The sequence below is a fragment of the Macaca nemestrina genome, chromosome 20 (genome assembly GCF_043159975.1).
Source record: "Macaca nemestrina isolate mMacNem1 chromosome 20, mMacNem.hap1, whole genome shotgun sequence".
Classification (NCBI taxonomy): Eukaryota; Metazoa; Chordata; class Mammalia; order Primates; family Cercopithecidae; genus Macaca; species Macaca nemestrina.
This window is the reverse complement of record NC_092144.1, coordinates 20105999-20122362: the sequence shown is the minus strand read 5'-3', so window position 1 is coordinate 20122362 and position 16364 is coordinate 20105999.

Genomic DNA, 16364 nt, shown 5'->3' with positions numbered 1-16364 from the left:
GCAGCAGAAATAAAATAACCACAGGTAAACTACGGCTTACCACCTGTTGCCCACCTCTCTTTTAGAGATTAGGCTGTGACCATAGGATGATGGCGCTTAGGAGAAAAAAACTCTGTGTCTTCAGTTCTGCCCACACTCTTGAACTCCAATGTTTAGATACGGAGAAAATAGATTACAGGCAAACTTATTTTGCTAATTGGCCTTGACCCTAATTGCAAGGCTGTGGTTATCTGCTTTCTCCTGTGGTGTGGGAACTATGCAAATATAAACACCAATCACATGCATACATGTCTACCTGTATTTCTGCATTACCCAACATTCTCTTTCAAGACATCCTACTTTAAATTAGGGGAAGAAATCAGTACCTAGAGGCTGCCCACTGTTAGAAGGCAACAAGTAATCAACTTGTCACTAAATCCTGGCATCCTATCTGCACTGGGTGCATGTATTAGTTAGCTATTGCAGCATAACAAATCATCCAAAACTTACTAGTTGATAATTAAGATGGTCAGTCATTTAGGCTAGGCTGAGTGCGGCCATTATTCTGGTATCAGTTGAGCTCTTTCAGACTTGTATCATCAGCTGCTTGTCGACTAGCCAGCTGTACTTCTGGGGGTGATCTTCTGCTTCTGGGGCTGCCAACAGGGGCACCTTGCTTCTCCTCCCCATGGTATCTTATTTTTCAGCTTGCTAACGTGGGCTTTATTCATGGAGATTGCAGCATTCTGAACGAAAAACAGAAGCATTCAAAACCATTTGTGCCTGGCCGCAAACTAGCCCACTGTCATGTTCACAAGTTTCTACTGCCCTGAGCAAATAAAGCCAGCCAGATCTAGGGTTTGGAAGACAGATTCTGGATCTTGATAGAAACAGCTGTAAAAGTACCGGACAATGGGCACAGATACAAGAGGGAAGAAAACTTGCTGCCATTTTGCAATCAGTATCAGTCCACCTTTTTTGCATATGTGGTATATAGTACTTCTCCATATCAACAAACATGTCCAAAGACCCACGAGTGCTAAGTGACTGGGCTAAGACTCAGGATCAGCTTTATCTGACACCAAATGGGTCATGCTACTAAAGTAGCTGCCCTGCCCTAGACCCTTGAAATCCTGGAGAGTGACACTTCTACAGAATAAGTCAGATTCTTTTTAGGTTTGTGTTCATATACTACTGTTTATCACTGGAAATAATCCTCTTAAGAAATTGCAGAAGAGGCCAGGCGCAGCAGCTCATGCCTGTAATCGCTGAACTTTGGGAGGCCGAGGTGGGTGGATCATGAGGTCAGGAGTTCAAGAGCAGCCTGACCAACATGGTGAAACCCTGTCTCTACTGAAAATACAAAAATTAGCCAGGCGTGGTGGTGTGCACCTGCAATTCCAACTATTCAGGAGGCTGAGGCAGGAAAATTACTTGAACTGGGGAGGCGGAGGTTGCAGTGAGCTGAGATTGTGCCACTGCATTCCAGACTGGGCGGCAGAGCCAGACTCTGTATCAAAAAAAAAAAAAAAAAAAAAAAAATTGCGGAAGAACACAGAGGCTCACACCTATATTTTTAGCACTTTGGGAGGCTGAGATAGGAGAATTATGGGAGCTCAGGAGTTCCAGTGCAACCTGAGCAACATAATAAGATTTTGCTTTCATGACAAAAATGAAGAAATTAGCCAGCCATGCTGCTGCATGCCTGTAGTTGCAGCTAGTTAGGTGGCAGAGGCAGGAGGATTACTTGAGCCTGGAAGGTCCAGGCTGCAGTGAGCCATGATTGGTTACACCACTGCAACCAGAACTGGGCGATAGAGTGAGACCCTGTTTCAAGAAAAAAAAAAAAAAAATTGGAGAAGCATTTTGAAAAGACATGGAATAATTTTGGGAAAAAGATGAAGGATGAGTTTAGAAAATCAAAGCTGAAAAGCACATTATTTATTTTTCATCATAGAAAATATTTGAAAACTTTTAAAGGAAAAAAAAAACTTTAGGCTGGGAGCGGTGGCTCACGCCTGTAATTCCAGCACTTTGGGAGGCCAAGGCAGGTGGATGATCTGATGTCAGGAGTTGGAGACCAGCCTGGCCAACATGGTGAAACCCCATCTCTACTAAAAATACAAAAATTAGTTGGCCGGGTGTGGTGGCTCACGCCTGTAATCCCAACACTTTGGGAGGCCAAGGCAGGTGGATCACTTGAGGTCAGAAGTTCAAGACCAGCCTGGCCAATATGGTGAAACCCCGTCTCTACTAAAAATACAAAAAATTGGCCAGGTGTGGTGGTGGGTTTCTGTAATCCCAGCTACTTGAGGGGCTGAGGCAGGAGAATCGCTTGAACCCAGGAGGCAGAGGTTGCAGTGGGCCAAGATCATACCATTGCACTCCAGCCTGGGCAATAAGAGTAAGACTCCATCTCAAGGGAAAAAAAAAAAAATTAGCTGAGTGTGGTGGCAGGTGCCTGAAATCCCAGCTGCTCAGGAGGCTGAGGTAGGAGAAGTGCTTGAACCCAGGAGGCAGAGGTTGTAGTGAGCCGAGATCGTGTCATTGCACTCCAGGCTGGGCAACAAGAGTGAGACTCCATCTCAAAAAAAAGAAAAAAAAAAAGGTAATGAGATAGACAGTAACACCTTTGTAGCAGGGGACTTCAATACTCCACTGACAACACTAGACAGATAATCAAGACAGAAAGTCAACAAAGATACAATAAACTTAAACTATACCCATTCTATCCTAGAACAAATGGACTTAACACATATTTACAGAACATTCTACCCAACAATTGCAGAATGTGTATTTTTTATCAGCACATGAAACATTCTCCAGGATACACTATATGATAGGCCACAAAACAAGTCTTAATATATTTAGGAAAATAGAAATTATGTCAAGTACTCAGATCACAGTGGAATAAAACTGGAAATCAACTATGAAAGGAACCCATAAAACTATACAAATACATGAAAGTTAAACAATCTTTTCCTGAATAATCATTTACTCAACAGTGAAATCAAGATGGAAATATAAAAGCTCTTTGAGCTGAATGATAATAGTGACAAAACTTATCAAAACTTCTGGAATACAGCAAAGGCAGTGCTAAAAAGAATGTTCATAACAATGTCTATATCAAAAAGTCTGAAAGAGCTCAAATTTAAAAATCTAAGCTCATACCTCAAGAAACTAGAGAAACAAAAACAAACCAAACCCAAACCCAGCAGAAAAAAAATAACAAACATCAGTGCAGAAATAAATGAAATTGAAACAAAAAATTTCAAAAGATAAATGAAAAAGTTTGTTCTTTGATAATATAAACAAAATTGATAGGTCATTAGCAAGATTAACCAAGAAAAGCAGAGACAAGATTCAAATAATCTCAATTTGAAACAAAACAGGATATATTACCAGCAATCCCACAGAAACACAAAAGATTATTTAAGGCTACTATGAACATTATGAAATGTACAAACTAGAAAACCTAGAAGAGGTGAATAAATTTCTGGGAATATACAATTCTCCTAGAGTAAACCAGGAAGAAATAGAAACTCTGAACAGATCAATAACAAGTAGCAAGATTGAAACAGTAATGAATAATTGCCAACAAGAAAAGACTCTGGGACCAGATGGATTTACAGCTGAATTTTATCTGCCATTTAAACAAGAATTGGTACCAATTCTACTGAAACTATTCTAAAAAATAGAATAGGAAAGAATTCTTTCTAAATCATTCCATGAAGGCAGTATCACCCTAATAACAAAACCAGGAAAAAACATAACAAGAAAAGAGAACTACACGCCAATATTCCTGATGATCATAGATGCAAAAATTCTTTTTTTTTTTTTGAGACAGAGTCTCGCTGTCACCCAGGCTGAAGTGCAGTGGCACGATCTCGGCTCACTGCAAGCTTCGCCTCCCAGGTTCATGCCATTCTCCTGCCTCAGTCTCCAGAGTAACTGGGACTACAGGTGCCTGCCACTGCACCCGGCTTATTTTTTGTATTTTTAGTAGAGACAGGGTTTCACCGTGGTCTCGATCTCCTAACCTCGTGATCCGCCCGCCTTGGCCTCCCAAAGTGCTGGGATTACAGGTGTGAGCCACCGTGCCCTGCCCAAAATTCTTAACAAAATACTAGCCAACAAAATACAATAGCATGTTAAAAAGATAATATGCAATGATAAAGTGCATCTCCTACCAGAGATGCATGAGTGGTTTAATGTACATTAATCAATAAATGTGATACACCACATAAACTGAATTAAAAACAAAAATTATGTGACCATCTGAATAGTTACAGAAAAAACTTTTCACAAAATTCAGCATCCCTTTATGATTAAAACCCTCAGCAAAATCAGCATAGAGGAGACATACCTTAAGGTAATAAAAGTCATCTATGACAAACCCACAGCCAGCAATGTACTGAACAAGGAAAAGTTAAAAGCATTCACACTGAGAACTGAAACAAGAAAAGGATGGCCACTTTCACCACTTCTATCCAACATAGTACAGGAAGTCCTAGCCAGAACATTCAGACAAGAGAAAGAAATAAAGGACATCCAAATTGGTAAAGAGGAAGTGAAGCTGTTACTGTTCACTGATGATAAGACCATATACCTAGAAAACCCTAAAGACTTACCCAAAAAGCTTTTAGATGTGATAAATAAATTCAGTAAATTTTCAGGATACAAAATCAATGTACACAAATCAGTAGCACTGCTATACACCAACAGCCACCATGCTGAGAATCAAATCAAGAACTCAAACTCTTCAACAACAGCTGCAAAAAATAAAATAAAATAATCAGAAATATACCTAACTGAGGCTGGGCACAGTGGCTCACACCTGTAATACCAGCACTTTGGGAGGCCTAGGCGGGTGGATCATCTGAGGTCAGGAGTTCAAGACCAGCCTGACCAAAATGGAGAAACCCTGTCTCTATTAAAAATACAAAATTAGCTGGGCATGGTGGCGCATGCCTGTAATCTCAGCTACTCGGGAGGCTGAGGCAGGAGAGTTGCTTGAACCTGGGAGGCGGAGGTCAGGGTGACCCGAGATCGTGCCATTGCACTCCAGCCTGGGCAACGAGACTGAAACTCCATCTCAAAAATAATAGTAATAATAATAAAAATAAATAAATAAATAAATAAATAAATAAATAAATATACCTAACTGAGGAAGTGAAAAATCTCTAAAAGAAAATCTACAGGCTGGGCGCAGTGGCTCACACCTGTAACCCCAGCACTTTGGGAGGCCGAGGCAGGTGGATCATGATATCGGGAGATCGAGACCAAAGTGAAACCTCGCCTCTACTAAAAAAATACAAAAAATTACTAAAAATACCAAAAATTAGTCGGGTGTGGTGGCGGGCGCCTGTAGTCCCAGCTACTCAGGAGGCTGAGGCAGGAGAATGGCGTGAACCCAGGAGGCAGAGCTTACAGTGAGCCAAGATCGCGCCACTGCACTCCAGCCTGGGCAACACAGCAAGACTCTGTCTCAAAAAAAAAAAAGGGGCCGGGCGCGGTGGCTCAAGCCTGTAATCCCAGCACTTTGGGAGTCCGAGACGGGCGGATCACGAGGTCAGGAGATCAAGACCATCCTGGCTAACACGGTGAAACCCCGTCTCTACTAAAAAATACAAAAAACTAGCCGGGCGAGGTGGCGGGCGCCTGTAGTCCCAGCTACTCGGGAGGCTGAGGCAGGAGAATGGTCTAAACCCGGGAGGCGGAGCTTGCAGTGAGCTGAGATCCGGCCACTGCACCCCAGCCTGGGCGACAGAGCAAGACTCTGTCTCAAAAAAAAAAAAAAAAAAAAAAAAAGGAAAAAGAAAATCTACAAAACACTGTTGAAAGAAATCACAGGTGACACAAACAAATGGAAAAACATCTGACATTCATGGATGGGTAGAATAAATACTGTGAAAATGACCAACCTACCAAAAGCAATCTACACATTCAAGTCAATTCCCATCAGAATAACATCATTTTGCACAGAACTTGAAAAAACAATTATAAAATTCTTATGGAACCAAAGAAAAGCACGCATAGCCAAAGTAAAACTCAGCAAAAAAACAAATCTAGACACATCACAATACCCAACATAAAACTGTACTACAAAGCTATAGCTACCAAAACACCATGGTACTGGTATAAAAATAGGCACATAGAGCAATAGAACAGAATAACAAACCCAGAAATAAAGCCAAATACTAACAGCCAACTGATCTTTGAAAAAGCAAACAAAAGCACAAAGTGGGGAATGAATGCCCTATTCAACAAATAATGCTGGGATAATTGGCAAGGTACCTGTAGAAGAATAAAACTGGATCTTCATCTCTCATAGAAAAATCAACTCAAGATGAATTAAAGACGTGAATCTAAGACCTGAAACTAACAATTCTAGAAGATAATATCAGAAAAACTTTTGTAGACATTGGCTTAGGCAAAGACTTCATGACCAAGAACCCAAAAGCAACTGCAATTAAATGAAGGTGAATAAATGGGACTTTGATTTGTAATGCAAATCAAAAGCACGATGTGATACCACCTTATTCCTGTAAGAGTGGCCAGATTGCGCCATTGCACTACAGGGCAACAAGAGTGAAACTGTCTCAAAAAAAAAAAAAAAAAAAAAGGAAAGGCCATAATTTTTTTTTTTTTTTTTTTTTTTTGAGACGGAGTCTCGCTCTGTTGCCCAGGCTGAAGTACAGTGGTGCGATCTCGGCTCACTGCAAACTCTGCCTCCCGGGTTCACGCCATTCTCCTGCCTCAGCCTCCCAAGTAGCTGGGACTATAGGTGCCGGCAACAATGCCTGTTAACTTTTTTTTCTTTTTTTGTATTTTTAGTAGAGACGAGGTTTCACCGTGTTAGCCAGGATGGTCTCGATCTCCTGACCTCATGATCCACCCGCCTCAGCCTTCCAAAGTGCTGGGATTACAGGCGTAAGCCACCACGCCTGGCCTTTTTATTTTTATTTTTTTTTGAGACTGAGTCTTGCTCTATTGCTCAGGCTGGAGTGCAGTACAATCTTGGCTCACTGCAATCTCTGCCTCCCATGTTCAAGCGATTCTCATGCCTCAGCCTCCCGAAGAGCTGGGATCACAGGCACCCACCACCATGCCTGGCTAATTTTCATATTTTTTTAGAGACGGAGTTTCACCATGTTGGCCAGGCTGGTCTTGAACTCCTGACCTCAAATGATCCACCTACCTCAGCCTCCCAAAGTGCTGGGATTACAAGCATGAGCCATTGTGCCCCACCAAGAATGGCCATAATTAAAACAACAACAACAAAAAATAGACATTGGCATGGATGTGGTTAAAAAAACAAAACAAAACACTTTTACACTTTTGGTGTGAATGTAAACTAGTGCAACCACTATAAAAAAACAGTATGGAGATTCTTAAAAGAACTAAACGTAGAACTAAGATTTTATCCAGCAATCCCACTACTGGGTATCTACACACAGAAAAAGTCATATAAAAATGAAACTTGTGGGCCCGATGTGGTGGCTCCCACCTGTAACCACAGCACTTTGAGAGGCCAAGGTAGGCTGATCACCTGAGGTCGGGAGTTAGATACCAGCCTGACCAACATGGAGAAACCCTGTCTCTATTAAAAATACAAAATTAGCTAGGCATAGTGGCACATGCCTGCAATCCTAGCTACTTAGGAGACTGAGGCAGGAGAATCGCTTGAGCTCAGGAGGCGGAGGTTGCAGTGAGCCAACATCACGCCATTGCACTCCAGCCTGAGCAACAAGAGCAAAACTGTATCTAAAAAAAAAAAGAAAGAAAAAGAAACTTGCAACATGCATATTTATAGCAGCACAATTGGCAATTGCAAAGATGTGAAACTAGCCTAAATGCCCATCAACCAATGAGTAAATAATGAAAATATGGTATATATAATACTACTCAGCCATAGAAAATAACAACATAATGGCATTTGCAGCAACATGGATGGAGTTGGGGACCATTATTCTAAGTGAAGTAACTCAGGAATGGAAAACTAAACATTGTATGTTCTCACATAAAAGTGAAAGCTAAGCTATGAGGCTGTAAAGACATATGAATTATATAATGGACGCTAGAGACTTCAGGAGAAGGATGGAAGACGGTGAGGAATAAAAGACTACACATTGAATACAATGTACACTGCTCAGGTGATGGGTGCACCAAAATTTCAGAAATCACCAGCAAACACCACCTGTACCCCAATAACTATTAAAATAACAAGAGCAAAGAAACCCACAAGTTTAGGTTTATATATATTAGCATTTTTTTTTGTTTGTTTAAGAAAGTGTCTCACTCTGTGACTTGGGATGGAGTGCAGTGGCTCCATCATGGTTCACTACAGCCTCTACCTCCTAGGCTCAGGCAATCCTCCTGCCTTAGCCTCCTGAATAGCTTGTACTCCAGGTGGAGGGCACTATGCCCAACTAAGTTTTGTATCTTTTGTAGAAATGGGTTTCACTATGTTGCCCAGGCTGGTCTTGAGTTTCTGGGCTTAAACAGTCTTCATGTCTTGACCTCCCACAGTGCTGGGATTACAAGTGTGAGCCACCGTGACTTACTGGAATCTTATTTTTATATGATGTTTAAAAAACTAAATAGATTTAGATCAGTTAGTTAACAGAAAATTTGAGAAAAACATCTTTTATTAAAAATATAAAATTGTTTTTGTCACAAATACTGGTATGAAACTGTTCAAAATTACTTCCTTGAGATTTCACTAAAAATTTGGTTGTTCAGAGTTAATGTAATTAACATATGTAATTAAAACTACTAGATGTGAGAAAAACAGCTCTGCATAGAGTGTATAAACAAGTAAAAAATACTTTTTGATTAAAAAAAATTGGGAACATTTCCACTAGTTTGTGTTGCGGGAAGTCGGGGACCCTGAACAGAGGGACTGGCTGGAGCCATGGCAGAAGAACATAAATTGTGAAGACTTCATGGACTTTTATCAGTTCCCCAAATTAATACTCTTATAATTTCTTATGCCTGTCTTTACTTTAATCTCTTAATCCTGTTACCTTTGTAAGCTGAGAATGTATGTCACCTCAGGACCACTATTGTCCAAATTGATTGTAAAATATGTGTGTTTGAACAATATGAAATCAGTGCACCCTGAAAAAGAACAGAATTTCAGGGAACAAGGGAAGATAACCATAAGGTCTGACTGCCTGTGGGGTTGGGCAGAATAGAGCCATATTTTTCTTCTTGCAGAGAGCCTCTAGACAGACGTGTGAGTAGGAGAAATATTGCTGAATTCTTTTCCCAGCAAGGAATATTAATAATTGATAACCCTGGGGAAGGAATGCATTCCTGGGGGTAGGTCTATAGATGGCCGCTCTGGGAGTGTCTGTCTTATGCAATTGAGATAAGGACTGAAATACGCCCTGATCGCCTGCAGTACTAGGATTGGGAAATTCTAGCCTGGTAAATTCTAGTCAGACCAGTCCTTTGCTCTTGAACCCTGTTTCCTGTTAAGACGTTTATCAAGACAATGTGTGCACAGTAGGACATAGAACTTCATCAGTAATTCTAATTTTGCCTTGCCTTGTGATCTTTATTGCCCTTTGAAGCATGTGATCCTTGTGACCTACTCCCTGTTTGTACACCCCATCCCCTTTTAAAATCCCTAATAGAAACTGGCTGGTTTTGTAGCTCGAAGTCACCATCAGGGTCCTACCAATATGTGATGACACCCCCAGAGGCCCAGCTGTAAAATTTCTTTCTCTTTATTTCTCAGACCAGCCAACACTTAGGGAAAACAGAAAAGAACCTATGTGGAAATATTGGGGGCTGGTTCGCTCGATAAGTTTGAAATTAGAGATTGTTGAAAAATAAAAAGAATACAGACAAAAATAGAATATAAAAAGTTAAAGAATTAACTATAAAAGATTGTAAAACATATATGGAAATCTAGAGTGGTCAAAAATGACAAATTTGGTGGATTTATTTATAAAGTTTTGTTAAAATTAGCTTTAGTATAGATAATACACTAATACAAAACTAAAAGTTGATTTTCTCTGGAACAAAAGTTTTATATATTAATAATATGGCAAAGTAAAATTTTTTGTTCACTTTTTGAACAAATTTGAAAACAGAGTAGAGATATAATTTTTGTCATGCTGTCTTAGGTGTTTTGATTGGAAATCTCAGTCTCTTATATCAAGCAGTAAATTGTTTTGTTTTTTAAAATCCTTTTATTATCACTTTTTTTTAAGTGAATGACTATTATTTCATGGTGACATGTGATCCTACTTTGGTAAAGCATTTTAACTCTTTAACATATATATATATATTTATTTATTTATTTAGTTAGTTAGTTAGTTATTTTGAGACCGAGTCTCACTCTGTCACCCAGGCTGGAGTGCAGTGGTGCAATCTTGCCTCATTGCAACCTCCATCTCCTGGATTCAAGCAATTCTCCTGCCTCAGCCTCCCGAGTAGCTGGGATTACAGTTGCCCACCACCACACCTGGCTAATAGGTAGAGACGGGGTTTCACCATTTTGGCCTGGCTGATCTTGAACTCCTGACCTCATGATCCACCAGCCTCGGCCTCCCAAAGTGCTGGGATTACAGGCATGAGCCACCATGCCTGGCAATCCTTTGACATATTTGACAAGCTTCCAAAAATCACATTTGAGCTAAAAAATTGTCTTTTTCTTTATCTCAAAGTTTTGGATGTTACAGAGGGCCAATGCAGCATCCCAAAGAGTGAAGAACAGAATTATTTGATATGGTAAATTACATGGCAAACATTGTTAAATTAAAAATAATGTTTGACCATCTTCAACTTTTATTTTAATAAATGTTACTAATATTTATTCCAAAGGCCAGGTGTAGTGGCTCACGCCTGTAATCCCAGTACTTTGGGAGGCTAAGGCAGGCGGATCATGAGGTCAGGAGATCGAGACCATCCTGGCCAACACGGTGAAACCCCGTCTCTACTAAAATACAAAAAATTAGCCAGGCATGGTGGCGCGTGCCTATAGTCCCTGCTACTTGGGAGGCTGAGGCAGAAGAATCGCTGGAACCCAGGAGGTGGAGATTGCAGTGAGCCAAGATCTTGCCACTGCACTCCAGCCTGGTGACAGAGCGAAACTCTGTCTCCAAAAAAACAAAACAAAACAAAACAAAGTATTCCAAAATTGTACACATCCTTCTTCCCTCCCTACCCCTCCCCCCTTTCCCCTCTCTCTTTCTCTGTTTATCTCTTTCTCTTTTTCTTTCTTTCTTTTTTTGTCTTGCTGTGTCACCCAGGCTGGAGTGCAATGGCATCATCTTGGCTCACTGTAACCTCTGCCTCCCGGGTTCAGGTGATTCCCCTGCCTCAGCCTCCTGAGTAGTTGGGACTACAGGTGTGTGCCACCATGCTCAGCTAATTTTTTTGTATTTTTAGTAGAGACGGGCTTTCACCATGTTGGCCAGGATGGTCTCGATCTCCTGACATCGTGATCTGCCCACCTCGGCCTTCCAAAGTGCTGGGATTACAAGCATAAGCCACCACTCCTGGCCTACAATTTCTAAAAATCTAATATACCTGAGTATATGCTATTAGTCATAATTATGGCTATTATGATAAATTATTGTAGGCCACAGATATAATGAACTTCTTTTCATTTGTTTCTTTATAACAATTTCAAGTCATTTCTACAGTTAACAGGTTAATTCTGATGTGGTTTCTAAAAACTTCAAAAGCATGCAAAATTCTAGAGTATCCTGTCTTTAAGGAGGTTTATGAAAAGATAAAAATGGACCAAACAAATTGAGTACAGGTTTCTGATAATTTGAGGATCATATTATTTGGACTGGGTAAGGATTATATGTGTTCTAATGAAGAGACTGACTCATAAAATTTATAACCCAGGCAAAATAAATATTAATTAAATATTGGGAAAATACTCTGTCACATATTTATCATAAATCAGCCAGTACTGAATTTTTCAGATATGTCATTTGAATAAACTCTGTGGTTTAAGTCAATTACCTATGACAGTTATCAGTGCAATGCACCCAAATTGGAGAAACAAAGCCTAGTTTTTTTTTGTTTTTTTTTTTTTTTTTGAGACAGAGTCTCGCTCTGTCGCCCAGGCTGGAGTGCAGTGGCTGGATCTCAGCTCACTGCAAGCTCCGCCTCCCGGGTTTACAGCATTCTCCTGCCTCAGCCTCCAGAGCAGCTGGGACTACAGATGCCCGCCACCGTGCCCAGCTAGTTTTTTGTATTTTTTTAGTAGAGACGGGGTTTCACCAGGTTAGCCAGGATGGTCTCGATCTCCTGACCTTGTGATCCGCCCGTCTCGGCCTCCCAAAGTGCTGGGATTACAGGCTTGAGCCACCGCGCCCGGCCTAAAGCCTAGTATTTAAGAGGAAATAAATTTTATGTTAAGTGTGGACTCATGGAAAACCTAGAAAGCCAACTGCCCCTTGTTTATTGCTGAGTTCTTATAGCTTCCATTATTGAAAGTGCTGTATTCCATTACACATCACAGATGAGATAAAATAATCTAAATTAAACATAAATTAGGTTGGGTGCAGTGACTCATGCCTGTAATCCCAGCACTTTGGGAGGCTGAGACAGGCAGATCACCTGAGGTTAGGAGTTTGAGACCAGCCTGGCCAACATGGTAAAACCCCATCTCTACTAAAAATACAAAAGTTAGCCAGGCATGATGGTGGGCACCTATAATCCCAGCTACTCAGGATGCTGATGCAGGAGAATCACTTGAACCTGGGAGGTGGAAGTTGCAGTGAGCGGAGATCGCACCATTGCACTCCAGCCTGCGTGACAGGAGTGAAACCATCTCAAAAAGAAAATGTAAATAAATAAATATAGGGCCGGGTGTGGTGGCTCATGCCTGTAATCCCAGCATTTTGGGAGGCCAAGGCAGGTGGATCACCTGAGGTCAGGAGTTCAAGACCAGTCTGGTCAACATGATGAAACCCCATCTCTACTAAAATTACAAAAAATTAGCCGGATGTGGTGGCAGGCACCTGTAACCCAGCTACTCAGGAGACTGAGGCAGAAGAATTGCTTGAACCTGGGTGATGGAGGTTGCAGTGAGCTGAGATCATGCCAGTGCACTTCAACCTGGGCAATGAGAGACACTCCGTCTCAAAATAAATAAATAAACAAGCATAAATAAAAATAAATTAAGTGTGTGTGTGTGTGTGTATGTGTTGGGGTGTGACTATTCTAAATTACTAAAATAGGTTTTGACATCTTTCTTTTGTCAAACATATAAACATGAGAAAACAATAAAAACTTCATGTTTTCTGCTATCCCATGGGCCATTTAAACATTTACACAGAAATTTTATTCAATTGTCCTTTATAATGCATGTTTTCTCACAGTAGGAAAGATTTCTCATGCAAGAAGTCTGCTGTTATAGCAGTAGTCAAAAGGATATAAGGAAATGTTTTTCTCATGGGACATTTCTGAAAAAGTCTCCAACGATAAAGATACTTATTTCACTACACAAGTTTTAAAAATGTTAAATAAGGTATAATGGATACAATAGTATAAGAAAAGCTAACTAAATTGACTGGATTGCTTTTGTAACTGCAGATTGATGACAATCATATACACTTAGAGTGAAAAAAATGTGTTGACCCTCATAAAATAGTCATTGGAAGGCCTATGCACCTAAAAACAGATCCTCATGTATCTTCTGTTACTGAAGTATAGTATGACTAAATGCGGCAAGGCTTTAATGCATTATGACAAAGCATATTTTCACCAGGTAAAGAAAGCCTTTTAAGAGTCTACTGACTGAGGACAGTAACTCTTTATAATCTACAACCCAGAGATTAAGTCTGCTTGCCATCTACACTGCAGTAAGACTTCAGGACCTTGAACCTTGGATTCATAATCTCACAACTCAGAAGCGGACTCCAAACTCTTACAATTTTATACCCATTGGAGATCTTAAGGTAAAGTTAACTAGGAAAGTTTTTCCTCAAAAGGAGATGGCAACCCTGATGTAGATCACTATTTTCACAAAATCAAAAATCAAGACATTTCTACTATCGTGACACTCTTAGATCACTGTTTTTTTTTTGTTTATTTGTTTTGTTTTTGCCTCTGCAAACAAAAGGAATAAGAGGCTGGGCACCATGGCTCACACCTATAATCCCAGCACTTTGGGAGGCTGAGGTGGTTGGATTTTTTTTTTTTTTTTTTTTTTTTTGCCTCTGCAAACAAAAGAAATAAGAGGCTGGGTACGGTGGCTCATGCCTGTAATCCCAGCACTTTGGGACGCTGAGGTTGGTGGATCACCTGAGGTCAGAAGTTCAAGACCAGCCTGACCACCATGGAGAAACCCCGTCTCTACTAAAAATACACAATTAGCTGGGTGTGGTGACATGTGCCTGTAATTCCAGCTACTCGGGAGGCTGAGGCAGGAGAATCACTTGAACTCAGGAGGCAGAGGTTGCAGTGAGCTGAGATCATGCCATTGCACTCCAGCCTAGGCAACAAGAGTAAAATGATGTATTTAAAAAAAAAAAAAAAAAGAAAAGAAAAGAAAAAGAAAAAAGGATCTTTTGTGTGCACTCATGGGTTTTACTTTTATATGTAGAGGATTTTGCAGTCAACCTTACCTATGAACAAACTTATGCCTTGACAGATTAAAGATGAAAGGCCAATGTGGGTGAGACATTTTAATGGGACATTTGTTGCCACATAACATCAGAAACAGAATATTGGTCCACTGCTCTCAACTTACTTCATAAGTTAAAGAGAACTTATTCAGAATAGGATAAAGAGCATTGCCAGGAAGTCATTACTCTTCTGAATGAGCATCATTTGGTAGGTTATTTTTTTCCATGGATTAGAGTAAATGAGACAATGGTTAGAAATCTATCCCCCATAATAGGGCTCTATAGCAGATTCTAGTCTAAGAATTATGGTTACACTATTGTAGAAAGTAAAAAGTTTCCTCTTCAAAGTTTCCCTTCTTGTTAAATAATAAATCATAAGTGTTAAAAATAATAGTTTCTTTTAAAGACTAACTTCCTTCAAGCCTCCTTGCTTTGTGCTAATAACACTTTGTTAAGCTCTATCCTATGTAGTTGCTAGACATGCTCACAGGCACATAGTACATTCTATGTCCTTGTACCTTAACCAAGATATTTGTGCTAGACATGCTCACAGGCACATTCCAGCTCACAGCCTATGTCCCTTCCCTATTTGGCATAAGCAACTTCTTCCTTTCCTTTGTTCTCCCTTGCATTTACCTATTTAGGAAAGTTTTAAATTATTAGCCAGTTGGGTTAACTTAGATTATGTGATCTGACTCCAGCCAATGGAGACAGGACACAGTAGCAAGGACAAGCTGTGTAAGGGCTAAAAATTGTTTCCCTCCTTTGTTCAGGTGTGCTCTCGCCATTGTTCCATCTGGGGAGCACCCTTTCTGCAGAAAGTAAAATTGCCTTGATGAGACAACTTTTTGTCTGAATGTTAATTTTTCCTTGTGGTATCAAGGAACAAGCATTCTGTTTCTAAATAAACATTTTACTTATAACAACTATAGACTTTAAATTTTCCTCCTAAAGTTGTTCTAAATAATATAATTTTTCTAGATTACTTACTGGATAAACAAAGAAGTATCTGTGCAGTTGCTAACACTTGTAGTTGCACTCGGAGAAATACATTGGGTATTACAAAGATTCAGTTGTAGGGGATTAATGAATACTCTGCCTGGTTGAAATGAGTAGGCCATTTGTCTAGTTAACTATTTGATCTATTTAATTTCAGTTGGTTGTTCATGGGAACCCTGGCCAAAAAAAATACTTAAAAGTTGTGGTATTATTCTTCTGATAAAAATTGCTTCCCTCTTTTGTTCAGGTGTGCTCTCACCAGTCAAACCAACATGGAGAAACCCTGTCTCTACTAAAAACACAAAATTAGCTGGGTGTGGTGCTGTGATAGTCAAAATAGTGTCTCCCTATTGCAGTGTATTCTCTCAAAAGTTATAAATGTTTGCATGTAGTCATCTCTAGAATGGTCAAATGGTATCTCTCTCTCTCTCTCTTTTTTTTTTTTTTTTTTTTTTGAGACGGAGTCTCGCTCTGTCACCCAGGCTGGAGTGCAGTGGCCGGATCTCAGCTCACTGCAAGCTCCGCCTCCCGGGTTCGGGCCATTCTCCTGTCTCAGCCTCCTGAGTAGCTGGGACTACAGGCGCCCGCCACCTCGCCCGGCTAGTTTTTTGTATTTTTTAGTAGAGACGGGGTTTCACCGTGTTAGCCAGGATGGTCTCGATCTCCTGACCTAGTGATCCGCCCGTCTCGGCCTCCCAAAGTGCTGGGATTACAGGCTTGAGCCACCGCGCCCGGCCTTTTTTTTTTTTTTAAGATGGAGTCTTGCTCTGTCACCCAGAC